The sequence below is a fragment of the Taeniopygia guttata genome, chromosome 3, assembly GCF_048771995.1.
Source record: "Taeniopygia guttata chromosome 3, bTaeGut7.mat, whole genome shotgun sequence".
NCBI lineage: Eukaryota > Metazoa > Chordata > Aves > Passeriformes > Estrildidae > Taeniopygia > Taeniopygia guttata.
This window is the reverse complement of record NC_133027.1, coordinates 85,223,465-85,236,027: the sequence shown is the minus strand read 5'-3', so window position 1 is coordinate 85,236,027 and position 12,563 is coordinate 85,223,465. Positions and strand designations below refer to the sequence as shown.

Here is a 12,563-nt window from a genome sequence, read left to right as displayed (position 1 = left end):
CAGAAAAGGTCCTGTGAACCAACACCAGCAACAGATGGCAACCCTGCTCCCACTTGGGAAGAGCTGCCCTACCCGATGGGACATGGGAAGAGATGCCACTCTTCCAGCTGGCACAGCACAGCTCCAACTGCCCCCCGCAGGAGTCTGCTGATGTTTAGCTCAGCCACCAGTGTGGTAGCCACACATCCTGAGGGACACAGGAAATGAGGAGTGATGTAGCGCCTCGGCATAAGGACATCCCTTTTCTTCCTGGGCATAGAGCAGTCTGTCTGAACTCCATGGAAGCAATGTGTAAGCAGAAGAAGCAAGGTCACAAAGAGTGGGCTTAACAAACCATAAGCTAGAACATTTGAGCAGGTACAAACAAGAGATGGCACAATTTTAATTGCCCATTCAGGACGCTCAAAAGGCTGTGACAAATGCTGAGTGACACCCTTGGTGGCCATGTGCAGCCCCATTGCCAGCCGAGCCCTGGGAGCTGACGGCAGGGCCAGCTGTCACCAAAATTGCTTAACGTCTGCAGAAAAACCCACACTGCAGGACAGCCACACCTGCAGGCAGCCATTTGTCACCTGGCTTTGGATACTTCCCTACCTCTCCCTTTTCCCACATTACCTTTTCCTCTGCTCCTGCTGCTTTCACCAAGCGTGAGCACAATGCATGCTTATTTTCCCACTTGAGCAATTCCCTGGTGCCATGTAGGCATGCTATAGCACCATGGAATTATACCCAGAAACACCCAATTTTTAAAGAAAAGCCATTTACATCACACCAAGTGTAGAAGTGTCCTGGCAGTCCATAGCCAAGGAGTTACCAGCAAATTCACCAGCAAGCACCTCGTGTCCTCCTGACACCACTTGTCAGGGGATCATTTTGCAGGGATGTCAGTACTTCCTCCAAGCATGGCCAAGATGGGACAGGACTGGTTGCCCCACCAGCCTTTCACCCCATCCCCTATGTGTGCTTGCCCACTGGGCGACACCAGAGTTCTCCCACGGGGAAAGCTGATCCAGGGGCCCCTCAAGTTTATCTGCAGGCACGGAACAAGCCTGCAGGTATGCAAGTCACATGAAACCTTGGTGGCCATGACTCAGCTGGAAGATAGGAAACACTTACAGACTGCCCCTTTAATGAGATTTCATATGCATGCCTGAACTCTGACCATGCTGCCTGTGGGTCCTCCTACCTTGTGCTGGAGTGCAGGGAATTGCACCTCCACCTTCAGGACACATGCTTGTATTTCACAAGACAGATGAGTGCGCACAGTTGCACACCACCGCTGTGGTGGTGAGCAAAAACAAGCCCTCCCAAAACAAGGGCAGGCAGGTGCCTTGAGTCAAAGCAGAGGCTGGTCCAGCTCAAAGGCTGGTCTCCATCAGAGGCAACAGCACATTCTAGGAAATAGTAAATGTGGCTTGGTTGTGGACTAACTGCCCAGTTGTTTCCCCAGCGTCCGAGCTGGAAGGGACATGATGTTCTTATGTTTTGTAGCCATGGTGGGTTTCACTTCTGTGAAATCCTGCTTCCCCCTTCAACTCAGGAGCTCCTGAGAGGGGGTAGGAGGTCTCCCCACATACAGGGCCTCACCAGGGCTCCCTTGCCTTCAACATCAAAGGGTGGATGAACATTGGAGTGGCTGCTTTACAGACCTGGATTGTATCCACCCAACAGCACATTTTTCAAACAGAAATTCTAGCTCACTTAGTCATTCAGGCATGGCTCCATGCCTTCAAGTCCTCCTTGTTGCTTTTCTCCAAATCTTCCCTGGCTCCTCCCGGTCCTTAAAGAGATGCTGGTGCTGGGGGCACAGAGGGACTGTGTGGGGGTGAGACACCAATTTGAAGAACGGCACAAAGCGTTCCTGCTTTGTTTCTCCTTTGTAACTGGGAAAGATAATTCAGTGTGTGTTTTCATGCACACTGAGCTATCTGAAATAGCCCCTGGCTTTGCTTTGTTGTGAGTGGCCAGCTCATGCCTGGCTCAGTGCATAATCTTGTTTGTGGATTTGGGCTTCTTCCCTTCCCCCCTTGTCTATCACTTGATATTTATCTAAACTGAATTTCAGTTGCCTGGTGTAATGGTTGTCAGTGCTCCTCCTAGCTGGCACTTGTCCCCATGAACCTGAGTAATCCAATCACCTCAGCAAAGCCCTGTCATCTCATTGCTCATTCTCTTTTCCTGGTCACTCATAAATGTGTTGAAAAAACATGTGACAAATGCAAAGACCTCTTTTCTCTGGAAAAACTGACTGCTGACTCCTACATACTCCCTCCTGTTTTCATACTACTTATGGAGCCGAGTAAGGACCTTCCCTCTTGACCAACGAGCTCCCTTAAAAACTGGGCTGAAAGCTGACTGGGATTTTTTGGAGGAAGCAGTGTGGGCACTCTGAGCCCAAACTCCCTATGAAGTGCTGCTCCAGTCCTGAGGGCCCCTCCACAGGAGCCTCCCCACCTGCCACAGGCCCTGTCCCTGCAGACACTTAGGACATTCAGCAGATTCAAAAGTCGGTTTTTCCCTGAAGTTCCTTCAGGCCTTCTTAGAAAATAACGTCATATCTTTCCCTCCATCCAGTCCCTGGGGGCTGGAGCAGTTGCAAATGAATGACTAGAGGTCACAGTCACAACCAGCCGTTTCACCCTCCCTTTCCTTCTGGGGAACATTGCCTGGCCCAAACACTTGTTGATGTTTACCTTTGCTTTCTAACCTTTCCTCTGCTCTGAGGAGCTCCCCAAAGGAAGGTGGAAGAAACTCCACAGACTCTTGTAGAACTAACAGAGAGGTAAAATCTTCATCTGTCTTCTCTGCTATGGCCTCTCTTATTCTGATCCCTCATCCATAAAACATCCTAAAGCAGGTTTCCTAATCCTGGAGTGCTTTGTGAGCTGTTTCCATCAGCAAACTGATAACACTTCCTATTCTTCTTCTCTCTGCCTCTCAGTAAACAGCCTTGTGATGCCCTCTGTTCTTCCAGCACTACTCTGTGCCTCCGTCTAGAGGAGAGAGCTTAGCAGGGGAGCAGGAGGGAGCAGGTATTTCTGCTTTCTCCCTTGATTCGCTGTCTGCAGACCAAGTCCTCTGCTTTGCCAGCACTTGGACAGCAGAAAAAGCCTCTTACAAGGTGCTCTGTGCAGCACTCTCCCCCCACAGAATGAGGATCCCTGGGCAATGTTTCTGACTCATTTCACCCACTCCCTCCACTCCTCCATGAGCAAAAGAAGAGGCACCTCTAAACCCCTTCTGGGCTTGCTGCACTAGCAGCCAACCACAAACTCCTCACAAAGCAGCAGCTGTGGATACTGACCCTGCTCCCAGCACTTGCTGTTATCTCAGATGCCGGGTGGTGCAGGGGGAGCATTCAGCCCTGGTGTGTTTTGAACTGCGTAGACCAACCCTGGGCTGAAGTTCCTTATCTGGAGAGTTCAAGGAGCCCTGAGAGGCTCCCTGGGGGCCCTTGCCCCAGGCAGGTAAAGTGACCTGGCTGGGCAGTAAATTCCCCAGGGACGCCAGCACTCTCCCTGAAGGGCTTCCCATCAGGTAGAGGGCAGAGAGCAGTGATAGGACAGAGCCAGCCTTAAAACTACCCCAGGTGGCACAGCTGGGACTATCCCAGCCATTACTGAGTCCCAGGAAGCCCTGGACATCCACCTCTTCAGCAGGGCAGCTGAGTGGGTTTCCCAGCCCTGACTAATGCTGGTCAAAGGCCATTGATGGCAGCCCTAGGATGAACTCACCCACCTCTGTCCTCAGCACATGGCGAGTGCCCAAGCCCAGGTGCAATCCGGTCCCTGGCCAAAGAAACACCCCCAGGAGCAGAGATGGGTGCTCCTGCCCAGCATCCCATCAAACACTGCAGAGGGACACTGCAATGTCACCGCAACAAGCTTACCAGAAGGGCAGGGCGGTCCCAGCCCCTTGGTCCTTGACACTTCAAGCCACAGGACGATGCAGGGACAATGCAGCCTTGAAGAGGTAGGAAAAGCCCCACAAATGTCGGAGCCGTTGCCTTCTTCAGGGCCGGCGGTTTGGGGATGAGGGAGGAGATACAAGTGCCTGGGGAAGGGCAGGAGCAGGGGGAAAATGCAGGCGTCAGAGGAGGAGAGATAAGCTGATCTCAGGAGACTGTTTGCAGAGACAGGATTCTTCCAAGAAGCTGGTTTCTCTGATGGCACCCACTTAGGCTGCTTGCCCCAGGGAAAAGACTGTCCTCTCCAAGCCACAACCCCAGCCTGCTTCTTTGGAGGCTGTGGAAGGAGACATGTTTTTCCAGGGTAAGGTTCAGTCTCCATTTGTGGAAACTTAGAAAAATAAACACCTTTTCTCCCAAGGGCAGAGGGAGGGATTTGCTCAAGGTTTCACTCAATGCAGCTGCAGAAGCCTCCAAGCCCAGGCAGAAACCATCTGCATGGTGCTTCCAGGCAGCATTCAGCACCTCCAGGAGCTGTAAGGAGGTGGGAAGGGGCACAGAGTGGACATGCATGGGCATACATACTATGGGCATGCACAGCTCACAACACCTGACCATGGCTTCTTGATGGACCACCATGGGTTTGGGGAGACCCTGGGGATGCCTTGCCCCAGACCTTCATCCTCATCTAGCAATCCTCTGCAGCTGGCAGACCCTCACAGCCCATGTCTGCAGGGCTGGTCCAAATCCCCAGGGATACCAGGATGGCCAGTGGAGGTACTGCTTGGGGGTCATGGGGAGGGGAAGTGCTGTGGGAAGGGGTACTTCCCTCTAATCAGTCTGGGGGCTGCAGCAGGAAAAAGCACAATGGCAGGAAAACACGTTTCCGCTTCCAAATGGAGAAAACCTTACAGGATACCTGGGCAGAACAACCAGATATCATTAATAGAAAATTCATCTGGGAGCACAAGGAGCAGCCAGAGGCAGCCCTGAGGTGGAGCTGGTCCTCCTTGCATGGAGGAGCCTCGGTCTTGATGCATGAGTGGCACAGGCCACCACATGCAGGACAGCCATGCACAGAGGACAAAGGTAATCCCAAGTATGTACAACACATGGCACAGTTATGGCTCTTGCCTGCCCACAGGCAGGTCCTTATTTCCACTCAGTGAGGTGGGAGGAGGGATGCTCCCTGGTGGGCTGGGACAGCACTTAAGTAAGACCCTGTGGGATCTGGCTGCCAGATGCGCCTCTTTTGGATTATCAGCCTTTTCCCTGCTTTCATGCTTGCTCAAAAAGAATCCCCGCCTCTGCACCATGGTGTCTTGGTTGGTCACACCTTGGGCAGCAGCTAAGCAGGTCAGAGGGATGGGCTGAGCCTACAGGACCATGTCCCACTTCCCCCTCCTGTCTGCAGCTGAGGAGGGCAAAGGTGAAACACAGAAAGAGGAGCCCGCAGCAAAACAGCTCCTAGCCAGACAAGTATGAAGATTAGGACTCACTGAATGTGTGGGAGGAAACCCAGTGGATAGAATCCTACAGCTGAGGAATGAAAGAGGGGTAAAATTAATTTTTCCATAGCCTGCCATCTCCTGGGCTTGGTAGGGCCATGTTTACCAACAACACATGGCTACCCTAAGGTCACGGCTTGGGGAGCAGTACCAGAGGGGAAGAGCAGGACTGCAGGAGGCCACCTGCCACTGGCATCCCTAGGGTGCAGGGATGTAGAGTGGAGATGATTCCCCCTTCATTCCTTCATGTTGCTGGCTTACAGGACTGAGCTCAGAGCTGGCAGACCCAGGAAGGAGTCAGGCCAGGAACAACATAAGGGAGCTGAGCATGGAGAAACCTGCAGTGAGGGTCTGGAGGAGAAGGATGGGGACGGCTTACATTCTGTTTGAGAGGTCCTCAAAACAGTACTACTGTGAGGGGCAAGGCAGAAGTGGCTTGGAGGGTTCAGCTTAAGCACTGTCCCACCCCAAATGCTGCCCTGTACTTTACAGGAACTTCCTTTCCAAGGAGAGTCTGAGCCCTCTCTCACTTGTCCCCAAAACAGGGATGCTTCTAGAAGAGCAGGAAAAGCCAGTAGCCAACCAGCAGTGAGAGCACCTGCCTGCAGCAACCCCCTGCCCACTGCCACCTGGTCACCTCCTGCACCCCATGGCACCTCCACTGCCCAGGAGAGAGGCTGTCCTTCCAGCTCTGGCTCCTTCCTCTGCAGAGCCAGATTCAAAGGTGCAGAACTGGCAGGACCCTCAGCAGGCAAGAGCTGCCCAAGCCCAGTGGGAGCTGCTGAGCTGCTGCCCCCCAATAAGGTGGGAGAGCACCCCCAGGGCTGGGCAAAGTGAACCTTGCCGTTGCACTGGACAGCCCAGCAGAAGGCTGCAAGTCCTGTTTGGGGCCCAGGAGCAGAGATTATTTTGCTCCACCTCAGCAGTTTTTTGGAGGCTGGTCTGGGCTGCACAGCTGTTTCTAATTTAGTGGAGGACAGAGAAACCAAACCAAAGCCAGAACAACACAATCTTCCTTTGGTGTCACCATCTCCCCAGCTTCCAAAGTTCAGAGAGGAAATTCCTCCCCACTGAGCAGCAGCCCCCTTGGCAGAGGATGGGACAGACATGCAAGAGCCAACCACCACTGGCCGGTGGTGAGTTGAGGCTGGCTCTGTCCTCTGCATGTCCCAGTGTCCAGGACAGAAATACATGGGCTATTTTGGGTCCCCACAGACCACAGGGGCCTTTTGCTTGCAGGCCAGCTCAGAATGAGGGCCCTGGCTGACCACTGCTTTTGGCATTAAATGTCTCAGCCCTACTGAGAAAGGGGATGGTGAGCACAGAAGCAGGTTTTGGGACTTGTCAGGCTCCTGTGCAGTCTGTCTGTCAGTCACCTGTCCTGCCAAGATCCTGTGCACTGACCGGACAGCCGCAGCATCTTACAAATCCCAAACTGGCTTCAGATGCTAAATGCAGCTATTTCACAGTGGCTCTACTCCAAGATACAGGGAGTGTCTATCATGCCCTCACCTCAAAAACCCACTTTGTGCCAGCCAAGGGGCATCCCACAATCCCCAGAAACAAAAGAAGGGATGGATGCCCTGTCTGGGTCTGCTTGTGCTAAATCCACTCACTTCCAAAGCTGCAGCCATTTCCAAAGAGTGGGGTAAAGCTGTCCCCACAAGTCCCAGGAGCTGAAGGGACTCGAGGAGCCACATATGCCTGCACATTTCCCAGCAGGGAAGATGCTGCCTGCTGGGAGCTGGGTTTGCCATATCCCTGTTCTGTGGCAGACACAGAAGAGCTGTGTGGGCAACACACAATCTGTAGACCAAGGAGTGGAAAGCCAAGGAGGCAGCATGCTGTCAGCGATGTGGTGCAAGCAAAGGAGTTGGAGCAAGAGCCAGGGCAGAAGCACCACCTCTGGCACTCTCTTCCCTGAATAACACAGCTTCCCCAAATAGTCTGTCAGGACTGAGGTCTCACATGAGGAGTCAAAGAAAGACTTGAGGCAGACACCTCCTTCAGAGCAAATAAGTCAGAGCCCAAACCTCCCACCCTTGGCACTGGCCTTCACTGAACAGTGGCAAACAGGAAAATCTTTATTTTAAGTAGGATCAGGCAGGGAGAGTAAACAGGAGGTGGGGACCACTGTGTCTGCCCAAATGCCATCAAAACAGAATCTCACACACAACCAACAATAATAAGCTCAGCCACAAGCTAGGAAAGAGCTAGTCACATCCCCTCTGAATCCCAGCCTGTGCTGCTACATCGGTGCAAACAGCCACCACCCAGTGTGCCACAGCCATGGTATCACAGCCTGTCTGGCACCCTTGAGCATCCTCAGGATGTCTCAGGGAAGCACAAAAAACTCTGGATGAGAGCCACTGCATGCTCTGCTCTTGAGGAAATGTCACTTTGCAGCCACTGGCATTGGCTGGCAGGCTCCAGAAGCCTCTCAGTCTCCCCAAATTAATGTGAGGAGCAGAGGAGATGAAGGTGGCTCTAGACACCCTGCCGGGAGACGCAAGTTTACAGCAGCCTCCACTGAGGTGAGCTGGCCATCTGGCAAGGTGTCCTGTCAGGGCTTGCCTGGGTGGATGCTGATGTACCTCCACAGCGATGCCAGGTGATAGGGAGCCCAGGGCCTGAGCCTTGCTGAAGCTGTCCCTTCTGACACACTGCATCCCCTTCAAAGCCACAGGGAAGGAGGGGATGCAGTGTGAAGCAGACTTGTGTGTTGAGTATTGACTGCCAGGCTATTTACTGATGCTGGGTTTTGTTTCCGTTCAAAGGCTCCACTTTTGGAGCAAGCCCAGCTGCAGAGCCCAGGCAGGGGGAATGCAGCACTCTTCAGCACCTTCCTCATCCCCCTGCAAGGCATAGATTCTGACCCACATCATGTGGGCACCCCGCAGTTGCTGCCCCCAGCTCTATTCAGAAACACGCTAGCAGATCAGTGTTCTGATGTGGTTCACCACAAAGACACGCCAGCCTTGTGCTGCCACTAGGAGTGGGTGTGAAGATGGGAAGGAGAAACTGCAGGGTAGGGTGGATCACTTCATAATGCCCTGGCTGTGTTGCCATTGGTCTGTGTCCTCTTGTGGTTAATGGATAACACTCCTGCTCTTGCCAGGATGCCATGAAGACCCACCCAGCCTGCCACCCTCAGCCACAGCCCAACATCTACAAACCCTGATGGGATGAAAGAACCATGCATTATGTGCACCCTGCAGCAGTGGGCTCCCTGTGGGGGCTGAAGTCCAGTCCAGAGCAAATACCATCAGGGAGCTGAGGGTAGAGCACTGAGGGAGGATAAAAAATGGAACTGCCTCCAACTAGGTCTTGAGACTGGGAAATTACACTGCCTGTCATGGGCAGAGCAGGCAAGGCAGGTAAGGCTGGCATCTCCTTCAATCCTGAGCCTTGGACAGGACTGAGAAGCCAGATCTGTCACCAGTCCTTCCTGCCTCCCTGGTTGTTCCCCAGGAGTTATCCCCAAGCTTAAAACAGGAGAGTTTCTTTCAGAGGGTTTACCATGACCATGAACAAAACCTCTAGCAAAACTGCAAATCCCTCACGGGCTCAAGCCAGGTGAACAGGCCCTCAGCCACAGATGTAAACTGTGTCCATGGTTGGAGGTGCTGGGGAAAATGAACCAGGCAGAGATGACGACCACGTTTGGAGCCACAGCTTGGGCAGCAGAGAAGATGCCAACCAGGGCAACCCAGGCAGGACACCCTTCTCCCCAGCAGCTGTGCATGAGGCTGGAGCCACTTGAGTGTCGGTCTAGGGGCACAGATACACATTCAGGTGGATGGCACAGCACAGCTGATGACACAGTCCTACTGCTGTGACTGAGCCTCAGTACGTGACCAGAGCAGGCCACTGCTGCTGCCCACCCAGTCACGTCCCTCCCAGCCCTGCTCCTCATCTCCAGCCCTTGCCTCCCTCCTCCCTCTGCAGCTGCCTGGTCTGCTTACTCCATGAATTTCCAGCTGGAAATTTCACAGCAAGGTGCCTTCCTATCAGACTAGTCCTAAAGGAAATGAACTAAAGCGAGTTGCACTGGCAGTCGTGTGATGGGGAAGAAGGAAGAAGTCTCTGCAGAAATCTGCCTGACTTCCTGCTGACAGCTTCTGCACGAGCCACCAGGCAGGCAATAGGTCTCTGCTCCATTTTGGCCCCAAGGAAAGTCGGTCTCCTGGAGATGAAGCCTGACTGTGCTCACCCACAGCTTAATTAAGGACCTGAAAGAGAGCCTTGAGCACTGCACCCAGAACGCCAGGCTCACCAATTTATGTCACAGTTAGTGCATGACAGCCACATACATAGAGCTTTGAGCTTCTCCTTTCTTAGGAAGTGGCAAGACCAGGAAAATGCCTGCTCCAAGCCAGAGCAAGACCAAAAGGTCACAACGGGGACATTTTTCACACCACTGCCATTGGCAACGAAATGACAAAGAACTTATTAGTGTTATTCCTATGCAACAGCTTCTCTTGTCTTACAGGAACAACAATCCTCAGATGCATTCCTCATGCAGCATCACAGCTCCTCTCCCACACGGGGACCCCAGAGCCCATGTACAGCCTCCCCCCACCCATGTACAGCTAGGTCCATGGAATCTGGAGTGGAAGATGGGGCAGAGTACTGTGCTGCAGCCTCAGCTGGGGATCTGAGTCCCTCCAGACTACATATTCTGATGTAACCACTCATCCAGGCTCTGCCCCTGCTCTCCACACTTCTTTCCCCAACCCACACCTTTGCACATTCTTAACCTAAGAAGCAATTAGTCTTTATAGCACTGCTTAATTAAATCAAGATAGCTGTGTGGCTAGTAAAACCCTGACTCCTGCCCAGATGCAAATGCCTGTAGCTCATTTTGCATAGTGCTTTGGGCCTCATTTGTTGGCAGCTGAGTACAAGTTAGCATGGAGATGAGGCTCTGAGAGGGCAGTCCTGCAGCCCCAGGTAGTGCAGTGCTGGGCTGGCACGGGTCTCAGGACAGAGCTTGGTGTTGGGAAGGCTTAGGAAGGTAAGTGGGTCACTGTTACACTGTTGAGTCAGTACAGAGCTGGCAAGGACCGCAAGCAAACAGAATTCCGTGGACGAGAGTGGGCCTTGCAGCTTCTGCAACATTTGCCAAGTTACACTGAACAAAAACAACCAAGGTCTACACATGCCCCATGGAAACCACCAGAAGCTGTTTCCTGGCTTCCTAAAGGCAGTGGTTGGTGCCTTCCCATTTGGACAGGCACAACAGTGGTACTGGGCTCCCTCTATCCCAATGGGCTGGTCCCTAAGCCCTGCCTCTGCCAGGAGAAGTAGGAATGAGGAAGGTGCAGCATGGGAGTGGGTGAAGCGTGCCTTGTCCTCCCCACCCTGGCATACCCCCATTCCACAACAAGGAATAAGACAGGTCAGGCCAGGGCAACAACAAAGCCCATGGCTCATCTTTAAAGAGGAAGAAGCTCGTTAACACCTCCCAGCCCAAGATAATGAGAGCAGCCATGCCATGCTGGGGAATTTATGCCAGTAGTTAATTATGCAGCTTGGTGAGGAATGGAGAAGGGGCACAGCTGCAGGATGGAGGTACCATACTGTCCTGCGTGCTGGTGCTGCATCTCCTGATTTAAGCTGAAGTGAATTTCTTCAGCCTCCTCACTCCAGGTATCTGGTACAGCCTCTACCTCTTGTCTGCACTAGTTGTGGACAGATGACTCATCCTGCAAAGCATCTTTTGGGGCTGATGTTACAGCCCTTGGTGCTGAAAAGAAAGTGCCTTTGCTCTTTGAAAAGGTTTTTGGTGAGCTAAGGGCAAGCCTACCTGTCTTTTCCAGGAGCAAAAAACAATGGCAGGAGCAGGAGTGCTTTGGAGGGTATATATGTGGTGTTAGCACTGGACTGACACTATCAATGGCCCATGAGCTGCACAAAGACAACAAGTGAACCCAAGGGAAAAGCATCCCTGCACAGTCACATCCTGAGACAGCTTTGTAGAGAAGGCAAGCTCGAGGGAGCCTGAGACTGTCCAGCAGGTGTTGGTGAGTGGGAACAATGTCACCAAGCCAGGATGCAGTGCAGAAGGAGAGTGGGATTTCCCATGTCGGCACTCACAGAAGTCCCTCAACTATGTCTGCTCACAACAGGCAACTGAGGGGCCGTTGGGCTGTTTTCTGTTTCGGAGTAATCGGGAAGTGCATCCAGCTGTGGCCAACAGCTGCACAAATTCCTCTTGCAGCCCCTAGCCCTGGAATCGAGGACAGAGGCTTCACTTGTCTGCGATCCCACAGCTCAAGGGCTTAGCTGCTCCTGCCTTCCCACACAGTCTGCAATTCCACAGCCCATTCCCGAGAGGCAGATGGGAGCGCTGCTGAGTACAGGCAGGGACTGTGTTGGTCTGGCAGTATTAGCATCTAGCAGGGGTGTGAGGCACAGATTTAACTACCGAGGTGAGGACAGCACAAAAGGGCTCCACAGGAGCTCTTGGCACTTCTGCCTGGACCTGCTCTCCATTAACGCTGACGGTTAACTCAGGAATGGAAAGAAACACTCACTGAAATAATCCACAACATCCCACAGCCAGCCGGGAGCATTTTCTTGAGCAGGACCTGGAGCAACCTCGACCCAGCAGTTTTCTGCCAGCCAAGGGGACTCTGCCCCACTTCTCGCACAGCAGCACATGGCACCCTGCCCACGCACCTGCTAGCGGGTCCCCCCTAGAGCCGCGGCTGAGGCAGGCTGGCAGACACTGCCGTACACACGCGCCACTCGGCAGGGTGTGCACCTCTGCAGCCGGAGGAGCGCGGCACAAACCCCTCGAGGAAGTCCTGCATCCCAAGTATCAGAGCATCACTGAGCTTTGCATCCCCAGAGCCGCGTGCTGGCCGCTCCGCTCCGCATCCCCAAAACGACATGCTCTCCCCGCGGCAGTAACTATGAAAGCGGATGTGTAGTTGCCGTGCAATGTAGCAAGGAAGCCCCCCCCCAGCCCCGGAAAGCAGCATCTATGCATCACACACCCCCAGCCCGATCGCCTAAGCCGCGACTCGCACGCCGCCTCTCCTCACGCCGTGGCGCCCAACTCTGAGCTTGGGGAATCCTCCGGCTCCCTCTGAAGGCTCCCCACACCAGCGGCAGCTTTGAAACGCCGCGCGGAGCCTCGG

At 53.5% G+C, this 12,563-nt stretch overlaps 1 protein-coding gene across 9 annotated transcripts in view; it reads right to left on the bottom strand.

The window, feature by feature from the left end:
- Window positions 1-12,563, bottom strand: part of SLC29A1 (solute carrier family 29 member 1 (Augustine blood group)) — a 34,454-nt gene that overhangs the window by 9,910 nt on the left and 11,981 nt on the right. For 2 of the 9 annotated variants that reach the window (XM_030268604.4, XM_030268607.4), the window contains exon 3: window positions 3,890-4,053. The exons of the other annotated variants lie outside the window; for them this stretch is intronic. The gene's annotated coding sequence lies outside the window, so the exon portion shown is untranslated. The remainder of the gene's footprint in view (window positions 1-3,889; window positions 4,054-12,563) is intronic. 9 annotated transcript variants of the gene reach the window in all.